A 22,215-nucleotide genomic window follows, 5' to 3' on the forward strand; every position below is an offset into this window, starting at 1 on the left:
ACCAAGTTACTTCTTAATTTCCATCTCCTGATGCACTGAGAACTTGCATTTTTAAATGGACACATTCAGAGATGAAGTTATTTATGAAGAGAGAATAGCCACTCCAACCAAATTGGCATTGTTGTATATCACTGGGGAGAAAGGGTAAATTAAAAAACCACACACCAAAACCAAGAGACTAACATTACCCTAATGTTTTAGAACACATCTATGCCAGCATGAGTTTCTGTGAAGACAATTTTCGGTGGGCTTACCTATAATTCCTGCATATATCTCTCTCCCCAACCAATATATCTGGCAACCTACAGAAGGACATTGCCATCAAGAGAGAGTTAGCACATTTGTATTAATTTGAAATAATTATCAATTTTGTAAATTTTCTATTATAGTAATTGTTGTCTATCTCTGATTCATGAATGGGATAATTTGTTATTGCAACAAGGATGGAGATCACTTGATGTGCAACACATTAAAGATAATCAATTGGAGAATTAATTCTGGAAGGGGCAAGAAAGCCAATGAAAAGGTAGAAATATTCATGATCCATTGTGTGCATGACTACACTGAATAGCATCTCTGCCAATATTGATCATAGTAGCCTTTCTAATCCAGTTCCCAAATTGAAGCATTCTTGTAAAATATGTAAACATTTGGTCAGAAAATTAATTTTAGGGAGAGAAATGTGTGCTCACAATTGAGTTATGCTGACAATGCATTTTGATACATGTTTCCAAGGCACCACTGAATACGTTTCATAGTTGTATCCTCACTTTTACAAACAGAATATTTCATTTTCAAAAGTATTCATTTACTCTGTCATTTTGTAAAATCATAAAAAATGAGTACACACAATGGGCACATTGTTACCATTTCATTGCTAGATAGTCAGGCACGAGGTGTCACCAAAATGAACTTGACAACAAATGAAATCAAAACTGAAAATGTCAGTCACAGTGACGATGACCAATTACATTTTTCAGTTAACAAGGACACAGATGATAGTAACATTATCATTTGAAATGATACAATGATGACAGTAGATGAGACAGGCTCACAGTTTTCTTCAATGAGTATTTTTTCCCTTGTTGGAAGTGTAAAGTGTGACAGCGTGGACTTATTAAATCGTTCTTTCCCTGCCACACTTTATGTCCAATGCAAACATGATTGGACAGGGTGCATTGTACACACCAGAAACCGGAATTATGATGCAAACATTTATTTAAACAAAGGTTCAATTATTTTAAAAATGACTTTAAGGAGGAGCAAAATCAAACACTCAAACAAAGTATTGATGAATAATGTAATGATTTTTCAAAACAACTAAATGAAAAATGTAATGATTTTACAAAACAACAGACAGATAAACAAAATGAATTACTTGAACACAAAAACAAATTCTTGATGCTTTCAAAACTGACACAACACAACAGTTCAATGACTTGGCACAAGATTTGCAGGATAATCTTCCAAATGAACTGTTGGATAAACTTGTAAATATGGGGAAAGATCTAAAACCACAGTTGCTCACAGATTTGTCACAAGATATAAATAATGTAAGCCAAAAAGTGTCATCAGTAGGCAAGACACAAGAACAGTTCATGGAAAAGGTGAAGGATGTATCTGAGGCTCAGACAAAAATGCAGAAGTCACAATTGTGCCAGAATGTAAATACACTCGCAGGTACCATTGATGGGTTGTGAATAGCATACAAAGGTCTTCTGAACATGTGTAAGACACATTGTTGCATCTAAGTAGTTTGTTGTTGTTGTGGTCTTCAGTCCTGAGACTGGTTTGATGCAGCTCTCCATGCTACTCTATCCTGTGCAAGATTCTTCATCTCCCAGTACTTACAGCAACCTACATCCTTCTGAATCTGCTTAGTGTATTGATCTCTTGGTCTCCCTCTATGATTTTTACCCTCCACGCTGCCCTCTAATGCTAAATTTGTGATCCCTTGATGCCTCAAAACATGTCCTACCAACCGATCCCTTCTTCTAGTCAAGTTGTGCCACAAACTTCTCTTCTCCCCAATCCTATTCAATACCTCCACATTAGTTACGTGATCTACCCACCTTATCTTCAGCATTCTTCTGTAGCACCACATTTTGAAAGCTTCTATTCTCTTCTTGTCCAAACTGGTTATCGTCCATGTTTCACTTCCATACATGGCTACACTCCATACAAATACTTTCAGAAACGACTTCCTGACACTTAAATCTACACTCGATGTTAACAAATTACTCTCCTTCAGAAACGATTTCCTTGCCATTGCTAGTCTACATTTTATATCCTTTCTACTTCGACCATCATCAGTTATTTTACTCCTAAATAGCAAAACTCCTTTACTGCTTTAAGTGTCTCATTTCCTAATCTAATCCCCTCAGCATCACCCGATTTAATTTGACTACATTCCATTATCCTCGTTTTGCTTTTGTTGATGTTCATCTTATATCCTCCTTTCGAGACACTGTCCATTCCGTTCAACTGCTCTTCCAAGTCCTTTGCTGTCTCTGACAGAATTACAATGTCATCGGCAAACCTCAAAGTTTTTACTTCTTCTCCATGAATTTTAATACCTACTCCAAATTTTTCTTTTGTTTCCTTTACTGTTTGCTCAATATACAGATTGAATAACATCGGGGAGAGGCTACAACCCTGTCTCACTCCTTTCCCAACCACTGCTTCCCTTTCATGCCCCTCGACTCTTATAACTGCCATCTGGTTTCTGTACAAATTGTAAATAGCCTTTCGCTCCCTGTATTTTACCCCTGCCACCTTCAGAATTTGAAAGAGAGTATTCCAGTTAACGTTGTCAAAAGCTTTCTCTAAGTCTACAAATGCTAGAAACATAGGTTTGCCTTTTCTTAATCTTTCTTCTAAGATAAGTCGTAAGGTTAGTATTGCCTCACGTGTTCCAACATTTCTACGGAATCCAAACTGATCCTCCCCGAGGTCCGCTTCTACCAGTTTTTCCATTCATCTGTAAAGAATTCGCGTTAGTATTTTGCAGCTGTGACTTATTAAACTGATAGTTCTGTAATTTTCACATCTGTCAACACCTGCTTTCTTTGGAATTGGAATTATTATATTCTTCTTGAAGTCTGTGGGTATTTCGCCTGTCTCATACATCTTGCTCACCAGATGGTAGAGTTTTGTCATGACTGGCTCTCCCAAGGCCATTCTAATGGAATGTTGTCTACTCCCGGGGCCTTGTTTCGACTCAGGTCTTTCAGTGCACTGTCAAACTCTTCACACAGTATCTTATCTCCCATTTCATCTTCATCTACATCCTCTTCCATTTCCATAATATTGTCCTCAAGTACATCGCCCTTGTATAAACCCTCTATATACTCCTTCCACCTTTCTGCCTTCCTTTCTTTGCTTAGAACTGGGTTGCCATCTGAGCTCTTGATGTTCATACAAGTGGTTCTCTTATCTCCAAAGGTCTCTTTAATTTTCCTGTAGGCAGTATCTATTTTACCCCTAGTGAGACAAGCCTCTACATCCTTACATTTGTACTCTAGCCATCCCTGCTTAGCCATTTTGCACTTCCTGTCAATCTCATTTTTGAGGCGTTTGTATTCCTTTTTGCCTGCTTCATTTACTGCATTTTTATATTTTCTCCTTTCATCAATTAAATTCAATATTTCTTCTGTTACCCAAGGATCTCTATTACCTCTCGTCTTTTTACCTACTTGATCCTCTGCTGCCTTCACTAACTTTAAATACTCATTTCATGAGGAAGGAGCAAGAAAGGATAGATAAAGACATTAAAGAAACAAATGATAGAGCCAAGGCTGGTATCCTAGACAAAGGCAGTATCCTGGTGGAGAAGGTAGTACAGTGACACAAGGGTTACATAGATGTGAACAAGGAAACAATAAAGGTAAAGAAGGCAGAACTATGAGCTGAAATGGATCAGAGGATGAAAGCAGTGGAGGAGAAATTGTGGACTACCATCTTGGTGATTCATTTCATAAGGAAGGGGAACATTCAACTCCAAGTTATCAGGTGTCAACAGACAGAACAGATAATCTGAACATCTATCCACAATTGAACTCTAACCTGTCAGGCAAAATAGGTCACAACTATAACATGCAGCAGGAGGTGCTGACTTCTGTTCCTGTTGCACAGAGGTTTTCGGAAAACGATCCGACACATCAAAACAATGCCATGCTAGCAAAGGACAGTGCTGCCTGCCTTTCTACTTTGCTCGTGGATGAAGGCTTATTACAATACAGGCAGTTTCCAATTTTTTCTTGTGAAGGTAAGTAAACAAACTCAGTTGTGTTCAGAAGAGCCTTCTGGAATGTTTTCCCAAGGAATTGGACTGAAGCACAGAAGATACACTTTGCAGTACAGTATGCACAGGGTGATGTCCTGTTGTGTGCCATGGACATGCCAGAAAAATATCACACCTATGAACAGTTTGAAAGGGCATTCTTAGACAAGTTCTGGTCAATTTCAGTTCAAGAGAGATTTAAGTATGAAGTATTTAACCCACTGCCATTCAGCTGTAAGCATGGAAGGTTCAGAAGACACTTCAAGAGGTATCTAAACAAAACCCATTACTGGGCAAACCTGATATCACACTTAGATGTCCTAAAAATGTAGAAAACCTGACTACCAGCTAACATATGTGAGAAATTAATCACCACTCCTGAGCACAATATAGAGAATTTCCTCTCTTTTCTCAATTCCATTGATCGTATTTATGAAGAGAGATCTGCACAACCACAAAGAGATAGCACAAAGGCAGACCTCACATGAAATAATGCGCAACATGGCAGAAATGGCAATAACAACCAACACGGTTGGTAGCTGTATCTTCCTCACAACAATAACAACAAGAACCAATCTGGTAATGGAAAGGGGCAAACATTCAATTCAGGATATAAGAATAACCAATTACAGAATTTCAATCAGACAAGATTTAATAGCTAGAGGCATTATAGTCAGTAAGTGTACAATGTGTCGCTGATCAATGGCAATGACCTGAATAGCCACCGGAAAGGGAAGAAAGCAACTGGGCAACAAAATAATCGGTGCCACCTGGCTATAAACAGTTAGAATCAAAGTTATATTTCAAATAGTGGCCAGGGACAATGAAATTTTGAATCAAGAGTTGTGCAAGTCATTAAATGCTGAAAACAGATACCTAATGTGGACATAGTTGAAGCTACTGCTAACAAGTTAGTCAGTGCTCAGGGTAACTCTCAAAACTCAAATGCATCTCAACAGACCTCCATTTGATGACCAGCAATATGTGTGAGGGCATGGAACTACTTAAAAGCTGTTTTCTTAGATAAGACGATTGTGGTGACATCAAAGATGACCTGTGTCAGGAGGATAATACAAACTGTGCATACGGAAATGAAGACACAATACAGGCAGTAACCATTGCACAAATACTTGGTTTAAGGGTACCCATAGTACTGGACACTGGAGCTACTATGAATATTATTTCACAGGGTCTCTTTGACCAGTTACAAAAATGAGGACACATACCGATGCTTCCAGTCCAAAATTGTAAAATCCAAACAGCTGCAGGAGGTAAGTCTAAACGCATAAAATTGCAGGCCTGGGTTCCTATTCAAATTGATAGCTTCTCTTTACAATGCATTTTTCTTTTGGTTGAAAGGCTAGTAGTAAACTGCCTAGTCAGCAGGGTCCCCTTTAGGAAATACCAAACACAAACTGACATTGATAAAAGGAAGTGTCATTTCATTGTGAACATCCAACAATTATCAGTAGACCTAGAATGAGATTTTCACTCTGCAGCGGAGTGTGCGTGATATGAAACTTCCTGGCAGATTCAAACTGTGTGCCCGACCGAGACTCAAACTCAGGACCTTTACTTTCGTGGGCAAGTGCTCTACCATCTGAGCTACCAAAGCACGACTCACGCCCGGTGCTCACAGCTTTACTTCTGCCAGTATCTCATCTCCTACCTTCCAAACTTTACAGAAGCTCTCCTGCGAACCTTGCAGAACTAGCACTCCTGAAAGAAAGGATATTGCAGAGACATGGCTTAGCCAGAGCCTGGGTGATGTTTTCCAGAATGAGATTTTCACTCTGTAGTGGAGTGTGCGCTGATATGAAACTTCCTGGCAGATTAAAACTGTGTGCCTGACTGAGACTCGAACTCGGTACCTTTGCCTTTCGCAGGCAAGTGCTCTACCATCTGACCTACCGAAGCATGACTCACACTCGGTGCTCAGAGCTTTACTTCTGCCAGTATCTCATCTCCTACCTTCCAAACTTTACAGAAGCTCTCCTGCAAACCTTGCAGAACTAGCACTCTCATTCTGGAAACATCCCCCAGGCTGTGGCTAAGCCATGTCTCTGCAATATCCTTTCTTTCAGGAGTGCTTTTTTTTTTTTTTTAACCAGGATGTCTTGCTTTACCAACACCACACAGAGCAGAGACAGTCATGTGTTTGTTTACCCTCACCAAGCAGAGAAATTCTTTAATTTGACACTATGTTGTTTAGACACACTGTAGGGATGCGATTGAGATACAGTGCATGTAAGTAGTGAATTGGGGAGAGGACAGAACTGCGCACATGCAGTAGCTAGCTTTAAGGTTGACAACCTCGATTCATATGCATAGCATAGTGTAAAAGCTGACAGATCGTTGCCAGACAATGATTATAGCTTACCAAAGAAACACCAAGCAATCTACAATTAGGGAAACCTTATAATATCACTTGACTATGAAGAATGAAGGAATATAAATTGAGTATTGAATATACTATGAGAGATTTGATAGTGCCCCACCCACAACACTTTTCTCTCTATGTACAAAAAGGTAAGACAAAACAACAAACATAGTAACAGTGTGTGCACTCTTACAACTCATAAAAGAAGAATGATGATAGGTTGAAAATTTTTTTGTGATTTACCAGGGTGTATTGCTTTACCAACACCACACAGAGCAGAGCCAGTCATGTGTTTGTTTACCAGAGGATCATGTTAATGACTTTATATTATTAGGATGAATGTTTTGGTTTTGTAAGATTTTTATTGTATGTTTATGGGCCAGAGTAGCTCAGAATACATTACCCTCACCAAGCACGGGAAATTCTTTCATTTGAGACTATGCTGTTAAACACACTGTAGGCATGCGATTGAGATACAGTGCATGTAAGTAGTGAATTGAGCAGAGGACAGAACTGCGCACATGCAGGATCTAGCTTCAAGGTTGACAACCTCCATGCATATGCACAGCATAGAGTAAAAGCTGACAGATCACTGCCAGACAACGATTATAGCTTAGCAAAGAAACACATAGCAACCTACATTTAGAGAAACCTTACAATATCACTTGACTATGAGGAATGAAGGAATATAAATTGAGTATTGAATATACTATGAGAGATTTGATTGTGCCCCACCTACAGCAATTTTATCTCTAGGTACAAAAAGGTAAGACAAAACAACAAACATAGTATGAGCGTGTGCACTCTTACAACTCATAAAAAAAAATTGATAAAGAATGAACTGCGTACTTATAGTAATTGAATATATGACTATTGGAAATGTGATGTATTAGTAGCCACTGAGCAACTATGCACTTAGTTTTAAGTTAGTAATTAAGTTCCTTCCAGTGAACAATGAACAGTCACATCCTGGCTAAGGACAATAGTTAGGTGTTTGGTATCAAAGCATAAGGGCCACACTAAAAATAAATAATTATGTGTATATCTAAAAACAAAGATGATGTGACTTACCAAATGAAAGTGCTGGCAGGTTGATAGACACACAAACAAACACAAACATACACACAAAATTCAAGCTTTCACAACCAATGGTTGCTTCATCAGGAAAGAGGGAAGGAGAGGGAAAGACAAAAGGATGTGGGTTTTAAGGGATAGAGTAAGAAGTCATTCCAATCCCAGGAGTGGAAAGACTTACCTTAGGGAAATATAGAAATATATGTGAGTGTGATAGTGTGAATGTGTGTATGAGAAAAAAGCTACAGTATGTCAGTTGTATAAAAAGGTGTTAGGTATTGTGCTACTGAATGAAAATGGGTCAGATCAGTGTGACTGAGAAGAGTGCCAAACAAGAGTTGTCTCAACATTGTTTTACACTCATTCATTGGCACAGTTCTCGCAAAAACATACTCGTGCACAACAGAGAACACAAGAGTGATGTGTAGCAAAAGGAAGTATAAGTCACCGACAATGAAGTGCACTGTTTACAGTCAATGGTGACACTTAAGTAACACAATACCATAGTTTCATAACGTGTCAGTAAACATGAAATCGGTGGATTAACATGAGTAGATATGAAATAATATGCTTAGTAGTTATCTCATGATGAATGAAGGATTGTAGTAGTAGAGTAAAACTGAATGCTTCTTTCTGCCCTTAACATTTCCTGTAGACCAGTACACGTATGCTAGTAAACTTGTCAGAGATGTAGCTAAGCATAGTTATGTAGGCTTATCGCAATTTCATGTTCTGAAGCTTCCCTCCCTCTGCATCTGTAATGATGTATACTCACATCAAGTGCAGTGTGCAAACAAAAAACTTACGCACATCATGTGATAATCTAGTATGCAAATATTTTGTCAGTACTGGAAAATGAGACTGAAAAAAATGACAACTGGTGTAATGTTAAAGTAAGACTATGAATACTGATTGCTCACAAATGATCATGTAAAAACTGAAAGATATTATGGGACATAAATACATACATGTACATAATATTAAATTTTTTGTATGTATAATTTACAAACACAACATTATGTAAATTTCTATATAGTACTTATGTAACAAAATACTAATAATATATAAAATGTATATGTGCAGAGAAAGAAATCAAACCTGGTGTGTCAACATATTTTAAAATGTAAATACAGTAGAAAGAAACATTCCACATGGGAAAAATATATTAAAAAAGATGCTGCGACTTACCAAATGAGAAAGTGCTGGTAGATAGACACAATAAAAAACACACACAAAAACGTCAAGCTTTTGCAACCCACGGTTGCTTCATCAGGAAAGAGGGAAGGAGAGGGAAAGACGAAAGGGTGTGGGTTTCAAGGGAGAGGGTGAGGAGTCATTCCAAACCCGGGAGTGGAAAGACTTACCTTAGGGGGGAAAAGGGACAGTTATACACTCTCTCACACACACATATCCATATGCACATATACAGGCACAAGCAGACATATGTAAAGGCAAAGAGTTTGGCCAGAGATGTCAGTTGAGGTGGAAGTACAGAGGCAAATATGTTGTTGAGTGAAAAGTGATGTACGAGGGGCGGCAACTTGAAATTAGCGGAGGTTGAGGCCTGGTGGGTAACGGGAATAGAGGATATATTGAAGGGCAAGTTCCCATGAACCATGAACCTTGCCGCTGGTGGGGAGGCTTGCGTGCCTCAGCGATACAGATGGCCGTACCGTAGGTGCAACCACAACGGATGGGTATCTGTTGAGAGGCCAGACAAACGTGTGGTTCCTGAAGAGGGGCAGCAGCCTTTTCAGTAGTTGCAGGGGCAACAATCTGGATGATTGACTGATCTGGCCTTGCAACACTAACCAAAATGGCCTTGCTGTGCTGGTACTGCGAATGGCTGAAAACAAGGGGAAAGTACAGCCGTAATTTTTCCTGAGGGCATGAAGCTTTACTGTATGGTTAAATGATGATGGCGTCCTCTTGGGTAAAATATTCCAAAGTTAAAATAGTCCCCCATTCAGATCTCCAGGCGGGCACTACTCAAGAGGATGTCGTTATCAGGAGAAAGAAAACTGGCGTTCTACGGATCGGAGCGTGGAATGTCAGATCCCTTAATCGGGCAGGTAGGTTAGAAAATTTAAAAAGGGAAATGGATAGGTTGAAGTTAGATATAGTGGGAATTAGTGAAGTTTGGTGGGAGGTGGAACAAGACTTTTGGTCAGGTGAAGGCAGGTTTATAAATACAAAATCAAATAAGGGTAATGGAAGAGTCGGTTTAATAATGAATAAAAAAATAGGAGTGCGGGTAAGCTACTACCAACAGCAAAGTGAACGCATTATTGTGGCCAAGATAGATACGAAGCCCAAGCCTACTACAGTAGTACAAGATTATATGCCAACTAGCTCTGCAGATGATGAATAAATTGATGAAATGTATGATGAGATAAAAGAAATTATTCAGGTAGTGAAGGGAGACGAAAATTTAATAGTCATGGGTGACTGGAATTCAAGAGTAGGAAAAGGGAGAAGGAAACATTGTGGGTGAATATGGATTGGGGGAGAGAAATGAAAGAGGATGCCGTCTGGTAGAATTTTGCACAGAGCATAACTTAATCATAGCTAACACGTGGTTCAAGAATCATAAAAGATGGTTGTATACATGGAATTATCCTGGAGATACTAGAAGGTATCAGATAGATTATATAATGGTAGGACAGAGATTTAGGAACCAGGTTTTAAATTGTAAGACATTTCCAGGGGCAGATGTGGACTCTGACCACAATCTATTGGTTATGAACTGTAGATTAAAACTGAAGAAACTGCAAAAAGGTGGGAATTTAAGGAGATGGGACCTGGATAAAGTGACTAAACCAGAGGTTGTACAGAGTTTTAGGGAGAGCATAAGGGAACAATTGACAGGAATGGGGGAAAGAAATACAGTACAAGAAGAATGGGTACCTCTGAGGGATGAAGTAGTGAAGGCAGCAGAGGATCAAATAGGTAAAAAGACGAGGGCTAGTAAAAATCCTTGGGTAACAGAAGAAATATTGAATTTAACTGATGAAAGGAGGAAATATAAAAATGCAGTAAATGAAGCGGGCAAAAGGGAATACAAACATCTCAAAAATGAGATTGACAGGAAGTGCAAAATGGCTAAGCAGGGATGGATAGAGGACAAATGTAAGGATGTAGAGACTTATCTCACTAGGGGTAAGATAGATACAGCCTACAGGAAAATTAAAGAGACCTTTGGAGAAAAGAGAGCCACTTGTATGAATATCAAGAGCTCAGATGGAAACCCAGTTCTAAGCAAAGAAGGGAAAGCAGAAAGGTGGAAGCAGTATATAGAGGGTCTATACAAGGACGATGTAATTGAGGACAATATTATGGAAATGGAAGAGGATGTAGATGAAGATGAAATGGGAGATATGATACTGCATGAAGAGATTGACAGAACACTGGAAGACCTGAGTCGAAACAAGGCCCCGGGAGTAGACAACATTCCATTGGAGCTACTGATGGCCTTGGGAGACCCAGTCCTGTCAAAACTTTACCATCTGGTGAGCAAGATGTATGAGACAGGCGAAAGACCCTCAGACTTCAAGAAGAATATAATAATTCCAATCCCAAAGAAAGCAGGTGTTGACAGATGTGAAAATTACCGAACTATCAGTTTAATAAGTCACAACTGCAAAATACTAAAGCGAATTCTTTACAGATGAATGGAAAAACTGGTAGAAGCCAACCTCGGCGAAGATCAGTCTGGGTTCCGCAGAAATGTTGGAACACGTGAGGCAATACTGACTCTATGATTTATCTTAGAAAATAGATTAAGGAAAGGCAAACCTACATTTCTAGCATTTGTGGACTTAGAGAAAGCTTTTGACAATGTTGACTGGAATACTCTCTTTCAAATTCTAAAGGTGGCAGGGGTAACATACAGGGACTGAAAGGCTATTTACAATCTTTACAGAAACCAGATGGCAGTTATAAGAGTCGAGAGGCGTGAAAGGGAAGCAGCAGTTGGGAAGGGAGTGAGACAGGGTTGTAGCCTGTCCCCGATGTTATTCAATCTGTATATTGAGCAAGCAGTAAAGGAAACAAAAATTCGGAGTAGGTATTAAAGTCCATGGAGAAGAAATAAAAACGTTGAGGTCCGCCGATGACATTGTAATTCTGTTAGAGACAGCAAAGGACTTGGAGGAGCAGTTGAATGGAATGGACAGTGTCTTGAAAGGAGGATATAAGATGAACATCAACAAAAGCAAAACGAGGATAATGGAATGTAGTCGAATTAAGTCGGGTGATGCTGAGGGAATTAAATTAGGAAATGAGACACTTAAAGTAGTAAAGGAGTTTTGCTATTTGGGGAGCAAAATAACTGATGATGGTCGAAGTAGAGAGGATACAAAATGTAGACTAACAATGGCAAGGAAAGCGTTTCTGAAGAAGAGAAATTTGTTAACATCGAGTATAGATTTAAGTGTTAAGAAGTCGTTTCTGAAAGTATTTGTATGGAGTGTAGCCATGTATGGAAGTGAAACATGGATGATAAATAGTTTGGACAAGAAGAGAATAGAAGCTTTCGAAATGTGGTGCTACAGAAGAATGCTGAAGATTAGATGGGTAGATCACATAACTAATGAGGAGGTATTAAATATAATTGGGGAGAAGAGGAGTTTGTGGCACAACTTGACAAGAGGAAGGGAGCAGTTGGTAGGACATGTTCTGAGGCATCAAGGGATTACAAATTTAGCATTGGTGGGCAGCGTGGAGTGTAAAAATCGTAGAGGGAGACCAAGAGATGAATACACTAAGCAGATTCAGGAGGATGTAGGTTGCAGTAAGCACTGGGAGATGAAGAATCTTGCACAGGATAGAGTAGCATCGAGAGCTGCATCAAACCAGTCTCAGGACTGAAGACAACAACACAACAAGTTCCCATCTCTGGAGTTCTGATAGGTTGGTGTCAGTGGGATGTATCCAGATAACCCAGACGATGTAACACTGTGCCAAGATGTGCTCGCCGTGCACCAAGGCATGTTTAGCCACAGGGTGATCCTCATTACCAACAAACACTGTCTGCCTGTGTCCATTCATGCGAATGGACAGTTTGTTGCTGGTCATTTCCACATAGAAGGCTTCACAGTGTAGGCAGGTCAGTTGGTAAATCACGTGAGTGCTTTCACATGTGGCTCTGACTTTGATCGTGTACACCTTCTGGGTTACAGGACTGGAGTAGGTGGTGGTGGGAGGGTGGTGCATGGGGCAGGTTTTACACCAGGAGCAGTTACAAGGGTAGGAGCCAGAGGGCAGGGAAGGTGGTTTGGGGATTTCATAGGGATGTACCAAGAGGTTACGAAGGTTAGGTGGACGGCGAAAAGACACTCTTGGTGGAGTGGGGAGGATTTCATGAGGATGGATTTCATTTCAGGGCAGGATTTGAGGAAGTCGTATCCCTGCTGGAGAGCCACATTCAGAGTCTGATCCAGTCCCGGAAAGTATTCTGTCACAAGTGGGGCACTTTTGGGGTTTTTCTGTGGAAGGTTCTCGGTTTGAGAGGATGAGGAAGTGGCTCTGATTATTTACTTCTGTACCAGGTTGGGAGGGTAGTTGCTGGATGGTAAAGCTCTTTTCAGGTTGTTGGTGTAATGGTTCAGGGATGCAGATTTGTTTGCCACAATGACATAAGCTGTAGGGAAAGGACCATTTGATATGGAATGGTTGGCAGCTATCATAATGGAGGTACTGTTGCTTGTTGATGGGTTTGATGTGGACGGATGTGTGAAGCTGGCCATTGGACAGATGGAGGTCAACGTTGAGGAAAGTGGCATGGGATTTGGAGTAGGACCAGGTGAATCTGATGAAACCAAAGGAGTTGAGGTTGGAGAGGAAATTCTGGAGTGCTTCTTCACTGTGAGTCCAGATCATGAAGATGTCAGCAATAAATCTGTACCAAACTTTGGGTTGGCAGGCCTGGGTAACCAAGAAGGCTTGCTCTAAGTGACCCATAAATAGGTTAATGTACTAGGGAGCCATCCTGGTACCCATGGCTGTTCCCTTTAGTTGTTGGTATGATTGGCCTTCAAAAGTGAAGAAGTTGTGAGTAAGGATGTAGCTGGATAAGGTAATGAGTTGAGAGGTTTTAGGTAGGGTGGCAGGTGATTGGTGTGAAAGGAAGTGCTTCATCGCAGTCAGGCCCTGGACGTGTGGCATATTTGTGTATAGGGAAGTGGCATCACTGGTTACAAGGATGGTTTCCAGGGGTAACAGATTCGGTAAGGATTCCAGGCATTCGAGAAAGTGGTTGGTGTCTTTGATGAAGGATGGGAGACTGCATGTAATAGGTTGAAGGTGTTGATCCACGTACGCAGAGATACATTCTGTGGGGGCTTGGTAACTAGCTACATTGGGGCAGCCGGGATGTTTGGGTTTGTGAATTTTAGGAAGTAGGTAGAAGGTAGGGGTGCAGGGTGTCAGTGGGGTCAGGAGGTTGATGGAGTCAGGTGAAAGTTTTTGTAATGGGCCTAAGAGTCTGAGGATTCCTTGAAACTCTGCCTGGACATCAGGAATGGGATTACCTTGGCAAACTGTATGTAGTGTTGTCTGAAAGCTGACACAGTCCCTCAGCCACATACTCCCGATGATCAAGTACCATGGTCATGGAACCCTTGTTGGCTGGAATAATGATGATGGATTGATCAGCTTTCAGATCACGGATAGCCTGGGCTTCAGCTGTGGTGATGTTGGGAGTAGGATTAAGGTTTTTCAAGAAAGATCTTTGTTCATCCCAATGAAATACCCAAACCACCTTCTCTACCCTCTGGCTCCTACCCTTGTAACCGCCTCCGGTGTGAAACCTGTCCCATGCACCCTCCAACCACCACCTACTCCAGTCCTGTAACCCGGAAGGTGTACACGATCAAAGGCAGAGCCACGTGTGAAAGCACCCATGTGATTTACCAACTGACCTGCCTACACTGTGAAGCCTTCTATGTGGGAATGACCAGCAACAAATTGTCCATTTGCATGAATGGACACAGGCAGACAGTTATTGTTGGTAATGAGGAACACCCTGTGGCTAAACATGCCTTGGTGCACAGCCAGCACATCTTTGCCTCTGTACTTCCGCCTCGACTGGCATCTCTGCCCAAACTCTTTGCCTTTACATATGTCTGCTGGTGCCTATATATGTGCGGATGGATATGTGTGTTTGTGCGAGTGTATACCTGTCCCTTTTTCCCCCTAAGGTAAGTCTTTCTGCTCCGGTGTTGGAATGAGTCCTTACCCTCTCCCTTAAAACCCACATCCTTTCGTCTTTCACTCTGCTTCCCTCTTTCCTGATGAAGCAACGATGGGTTGCGAAAGCTTGAATTTTTTGTGTGTGTTTTTTATTGTGTCTATCTACCAGCGCTTTCTCATTTGGTAAATCGCAGCATCTTTTTTAATATATTAAAATGTAAATACTTACATTATTGCAACAATGATGAAATGTTAAGACTATGTAAAGCTCAATATGTTTTCCAGGACTGCATACATGATCTAATAACTGTAAATGTGCTACAGACATTTTGTGAAGATTTGAAACCTATAATTCTGTTTGTTCCCATGAAAAATGTGTGCAAGTGCTTAGCAGTAACAAAAATTTATATCCTCGGGGTCTCACGTATTGACAAGACATTCTACCACAGAGGGGATATGGAAGTGAACAAAGGCACTAGAGACTTACCTTGAACCCATTCAAGTATCTTTAGGATGCTGAATAGCATGAGTCTGGTTCAACCATTGAAATATGGATTATGACAGGAACAAATGCCTCGGATGTAAACGATGAACCTCCTTGCCACAGAATAGATGGTTACACTATGCACAAGCCTCAGCACACCGTGTTGCAGCAACGGGATGAATGCTTTTATTGACTTTAGGTTAGCAAGTAAAACAGTAGCCACTCATGGACAGCTCAAATTAACTGCAGCACTAAGAAACTCAATCGCGCACAAAGCATATGTCGAGTGCGAGGTGTGCTCACTGGACAATGGCGCAATAGCAGCTGTTAGATTCCAATAATCATATATATTTTATGCAATGACATGTTCCGAGGGTAAACAATGTAAACTTGGCCACAAATAAAGGTTTCAGTTGCCTGACAGGCCAAGAGCTCAGACTACAAAGGTGCAAATAGTGCAATGCACCACCACTGTATAATTAATATTCACACAGTCTCTGTACGGCAAAGATATTGTAGCGATGTATGATTATATCTACACTGATAGAAATTTGAAGAACAAAAATTGCAATTATTTTATGTACCTAATTTGTCTTTTTTCACCAATCTCGGTATTTATCAGATTTCTGAGCTGGTCTGAGAACGATGCACATAATTGAGTCTCAGTATTTCGTTAAACGAAAGTTCTAATATGTGGAAGTCATGCGTTTTCATTCTACTACTGAGTTATGTACTAATTTCCGTCTTCTGAAGAGATGAGAACTTGCATTTTTAAATGGACACTTTCGGAGATGAAGTTATTTATGAAGAGAGAATGGCCACAACAGCCACACTAGCATTTTTATACATCATTAGGGAGAAAAGGTAAATTACCAAACCACCCACCAAAACTAAAAGATTAATGTCTATGCAATGTTTTAGAACACATCAATGCTTGTGCGGGTTTCTGGGAAGACAAATTTTGGTGCAGTTTACCTACAATTCCTGTAAATATCTCTCTCCCAAACCAATATATAGCCAGCTAGCAGATGTAGTGACACTGAGTTACATCCAGCCATACCAGCCAAACCCAAAGTATTAGTCTGTGCTGATATTGCATGTTCAGTTCCAGCCTGATGCTGCAGTACAAAATATCTAATAGTAATTTATGCTGTTTTTACAAAATATGTTAAATTACATGCATTAAAGTTAGCAACATCATCTGCCGCAATACAAAGATTCTCACACCACTAATCACCAATGATAGGAAAATCTGGCAAAATTCTTACAGACAATGCTATAAATTTCATATGTAAAAAAGTGGAGAGATTTTCTATGGGAACAAAGTATTAAACACATTCTTATCTCAAAATTCCACCCACAAAGTAATTCCACATGGAAGATTCTATGGTAATTAAACAGATTTATATGTACTTATGCTAGTTCATATCATTCTAAATGGATAGACTACATCAAGGCTTTTGAGGAAATAATAAACAATTTGCCAATATATAATACACCACACCGCTAAACTAATGTCTAACAAAAGATAGAAGAGTGAATAGCTGCAGCCTTTGCATCAACAGCTGAAAGAAGAATCATCACTGCAAGACAAGATAAGAGACACATTAACTGTACTTACTGTTAAATCTTCAAATTTAACACATATATTTCAGACAACACAACAACACATATAAGTCACTGAGTAAGTGGACCTGTGAACAAGTCGGCATTCGATTAAACACTGAGTCTCAGTCTAGCGGTCGCTGCTCGGCTGGCCGCTTAGGTGGCGCAGCTGCTGCATGGCTGGCAGACAGCGCCGCACATAGAGGACATGCGTAATTGCGCGGCGGCACTTTGAATAATCGGCGAGTCACAACACTTTTCCCCCCTTTGAAATGGTTGCACTGGTCTTGATGGAGGTGTCTTGGAGATGGCTAACGTCCATAGGCGTTGTTTGACTCGCCGTAAAGTCTCGAGGAGGAGGCTTCCCGTACGGACGGAAGTGTCCCCGATGATAACGGGTCGAGATGACAGGAGACGTAGGGGTCGAATTTGCTGGGGCCCCATGCACCAATCCGCCCGTTGTGGCAAGTCCAGTTGATATGACAGGAGACATGGGCGATGTGTCGGCATCCGTTGGAGGAGGAGGCGAGTAGATGTACTCTGACAGAGGATGGTCCTCCGATTCCTGCATGGGCACGTCTCCTGGTGGCATACGTTCTGGTGCTGGCATTGCGATGACGGTGAGAGGGATGCGTTGTGAGTATTGAGAGATGCCAAGATCCCGAGCATCAGGTAGAGCCAAAGGTGGTGTGGCGGCATTCGGAACAGGCGTTGCTGGCGCCCGAGGCTGAAGCTGGTCCGAATGATGCACTGCAACACCCGTGTCCATCTGAATTTCATACAGGCGTCTGCCACGGTGTCGTAAGATGTGGCCCGGGCTCCATTTTGGCCGCCTGCCATATCCCCGTACCCAGACGAGGTCGTCGGCGGTGAACCGGCCAAGTGAAGGCACCCGCGGCCGTGAGGTGGGAGGCTGCAGAAAATGAAGTAGCGTGCAGGGCTGTCGGCCATGTAAGAGCTCAGCCGGGCTGTGATCGGCCATGGGGGTGAAACAGTAAGACGCCAGGAACTGGAGAAGCGCATCATCAGCAGCAGAAGAAGTCAGAAGTTTCCGCATCTGAGCCTTAAATGTGCGGACCAGTCGTTCAGCCTCATCGTTGGATTGTGGATGGAATGGCGGGGCCGTGACATGCGTAACGCATGGACGAGCACAAAAATCCACAAAGTCGGAAGAGGCAAATTGCAGACCATTATCAGTAACAAGAGTAGAGGGGAGGCCTTCCAAAGAAAAAATGTGGGCGAGAGCACTGGTGGTTGCCGTGGTGGTAGGTGACGTGCAACGGACAATGAAAGGAAAGTTAGAGTGAGCGTCAATTACGAGGAGCCAATAAGTACCTAAAAAGGGTCCCGCAAAGTCAGCATGAATGCGCTCCCAGGGCTTCTCAGGTGAAGGCCACGGTGACAAAGATGACTTCGGGGCAGCGGCCTGTGACACACAAGGGCCGCAGGCAGCAACCATGTGTGCGATTTCAGAGTCGATGCCAGGCCAGTACACATGACGGCGCGCCAGAGATTTTGTGTGAGACACACCCCAGTGCCCCTGGTGAAGGAGGTGCAAGACCAAAACACGCAAAGACGCAGGTACCACAACACGCGGCGAAGCATTGTCAGTGGAGAGGAGGATAACACCATCCCTAGCCGTGAGGCGGTAGCGCAAAGTGTAGTAGTTCCGCAACGGATCAGAAGTCTTAGCGGACGGGCGATCTGGCCAACCCTTCTGAATATAGCGTAAAACCCGGGAGAGGGTAGGGTCAGAACCGGTAGCAGCCTCCAGCCTGTCCCCAGTGATGGGGAACCCGTCCACAACCCGCTGCTCAGCAACACCCAGGTGGAAACACAAAAGTTCGTCCCTATCGAATGCCTGATCCGGACCCATGGGAAGGCGAGACAAAGCATCAGCATTCGCATGTTGAGCCGTTGGCCGGCAATGAATCTCATAATTGAAATGGGACAAGTAAAGAGCCCAACGCTGGAGGCGGTGTGCATCCTTGTCGGGAAGTGACGTTGATGGATGAAACAAGGAAACAAGTGGTTTGTGATCCGTAACAAGATGAAATTTTGAGCCATAGAGAAAAACACCAAACTTATGAAGAGCATAAATGATGGCCAAAGCTTCTTTCTCAATTTGAGAATACTTTTGTTGGGCATCTGTGAGCGTTTTGGAGGCATAAGTGATGGGTTGTTCCGAACCGTCAGAAAAACGGTGCTCAAGGACTGCACCGACCCCGTATTGAGAGGCGTCCGTGGCAAGAACAAGATGTTGGCCAGGTCGATAAGTAGCCAGGCACGGGGCCTGTTTCAGCATAGTCTTTAATTTCTGGAAAGCCGCGTCACATGACGCGGACCAGTGAAAAGGGACGTTTTTATGCAACAGGCGATGCAACGGCTGAGCCACCGACGCCGCAGACGCTAAAAACTTGTGATAGTATGCTATTTTACCCAAGAAGGCCTGCAGTTCCTTAACAGATGTAGGGCGAGGAAGGGCATCGATCGCAGCAACAGTGTGTTGAAGCGGACGAATACCATCCCGAGAGAGTTGAAACCCCAAGTACGTGATAGATGCCTGAAAAAATTGTGATTTCCGAAGATTACACTTAAGACCGGCAGTCTGTAAGACATTAAAAAGTGTGCGGAGATTTTGAAGATGTTCTTCAGTGGTGGAGCCAGTGACAACTATATCGTCCATGTAATTGATACACCCCGGGACAGGGAGCAATAATTGTTCCAAGAATCGCTGAAAAAGAGCAGGGGCGCTAGCAACCCCGAATGGCAAGCATTGGTATTGATAGAGGCCGAAAGGTGTGTTAAGGACCAGAAACTGCTGGGAAGCAGCATCGAGAGGAAGTTGATGATAAGCTTCCGACAGGTCAGTTTTAGAAAAATACTGTCCTCCAGCGAGTTTAGTGAACAGTTCTTCAGGACGGGGCATAGGGTAAGTGTCGATGAGGCATTGAGCATTTACAGTGGCTTTGAAATCGCCACAGAGACGAATATCACCATTGGGCTTAGCAACTACAACGACAGGAGAGGACCACTCACTGGAAGTGACAGGAAGCAAGACCCCTGAAGCAGTGAGACGATCCAACTCCCTTTTTACCCGATCACAAAGGGCCACATTTTTGGGCTGAGCCCGAAAAATCTTAGGCCGAGCAGTAGGTTTGAGCGTGATATGAGCTTCAAAGTCGTTTGCACGGCCCAACCCAGGAGAAAAAAGGGACGAAAATGTCGTCGACAAGGAATCCAGTTGAGCATAAGGAATAGCGTCAGAGACAATATTGACAGAGTCATCTATGGAAAACCCAAAAACGCGAAAGGCATCGAAACCAAAAAGATTTTCTGCATTGCTCTGGTCGACCACAAATATGGGAACAGTGCGAACAACGGATTTGTAAGATATCTCAGCATTAAACTGTCCCAAGAGAGAAATCTTCTGTTTATTGTACGTCCGTAATTGCCGAGTGACAGGGGACAGGAGTGGAGAACCCAGCTGAAGATACGTCTGAGAATTAATTATAGTGGCAGCAGAACCGGTATCCACTTGCATGCCAACATCTCGACCAAGGATTTGGACAGTGAGGAATAACTTCCCTGAAAGGGAAGAAGTGCAATTGACAGACAACACAGAATCAGAATCAGCGTCATGTTCATGAACATCGTGTATGCGGTCGTATTTACAAACGGAAGACACATGACCTTTCTTTTTGCAATTGTGACACACAGCCCAACATTGGGGACAATCCTCGCGTGAATGATTCGTAAAACACCGCGGACATGAAGGAAGTTGCCGGGGATTTTGCTGCAGTTTCTTAGTGGGTTGTTTACGGCTAGGCCAAGGCTGCGCGTGGGAGCGTACTGCGGCCACGTCAGCCGGCGGGGATGCGCCGCATGCGTCATCAACAGCGCACAGAGGTTGTATTTCCCCGACGTCACCCCATGCTTCTATTTGCGCCCAGGTGGCGCGAGAAATTTCAAAAGACTGCGCAATGGAGAGAACTTCATCTAGAGTCAGATTCGCCAACTGAAGGGCACGTTGCCGAACTTCTTTGTCGGGCGCCGACCGGATAATAGCATCCCATACCATGGAATCGGCATAGGATTCTTTGTGAACGTCAGTAACAAATTAACACTTTCGACTGAGGCCGTGAAGTTCAGCAGCCCAAGCACGATAGGACTGATTTGGTTGTTTTTGACAACGATAAAAGGCAACACGAGAGGCTACCACATGCGTTTGCTTTTGAAAATAGACAAAGAAGCAGGATCCTTCACAGGAGCCAATTGCGACAACAACCGATACATGTGAGGTGAAATCCAGGAAAGGAACAGAGACTTACACGGTTGTTCGTCCGTGACATGAAATGCCAAGAAGTGCTGTCGAAGATGTTTTTCATAATCAGACCAGTCTTCCGCTGTCTTGTCGTAAGGTGGAAAAGGAGGTACAGCCAACGACGAGAAACGCCCCGCATTTGACGCCGCGATGAAATCGCGAATCGCCGCTGTTAGAAGCATTTGCTGTTCAAGGAGATTTTGCAAGAGCTGCTCGACAGTAGCCATGGAACCCTGTGAGTCAACGGTGAAAAGGAAAAATCCACTACCTCGTCGCCAATTGTTAAATCTTCAAATTTAACACATATATTTCGGACAACACAACAACACATATAAGTCACTGAGAAAGTGGACCTGTGAACAAGTCGGCATTCGATTAAACACTGAGTCTCAGTCTAGCAGCCGCTGCTCGGCTGGCCGCTTAGGTGGCGCAGCTGCTGCATGGCTGGCAGACAGCGCCGCACGTAGAGGACATGCGTAATTGCGCGGCGGCACTTTGAATAATCGGCGAGTCACAACACTTACAAATCAAGCAAGGCTACAAAAAAGGAGAGATGACAAAAGACTTGTTAAAACTTAGCAGTAATCTGTGGGTGATCTAGTACTTCTACATTCTTCAACTATACTTAATAAAAACCGTACATGGCAGCTACTGTACACAGGTCCATACATGATTGTAAACATACCACATTCTGGAAGTTATGTTTCGGCATCAGTTCAGTCATTAAAGATCAAAGCAATCTACTATCACCATGGTCTAAAAGATATCTATGAGCATAGATCTACAAATCGTGATACGAAAAGTTAAATCTCAAGTATACTAGAGTTTGAGCAATGACACGCTACACAAACCAACTCATGAAAATTTTACTATAA

This window comes from Schistocerca americana, chromosome 5, assembly GCF_021461395.2.
Source record: "Schistocerca americana isolate TAMUIC-IGC-003095 chromosome 5, iqSchAmer2.1, whole genome shotgun sequence".
NCBI lineage: Eukaryota > Metazoa > Arthropoda > Insecta > Orthoptera > Acrididae > Schistocerca > Schistocerca americana.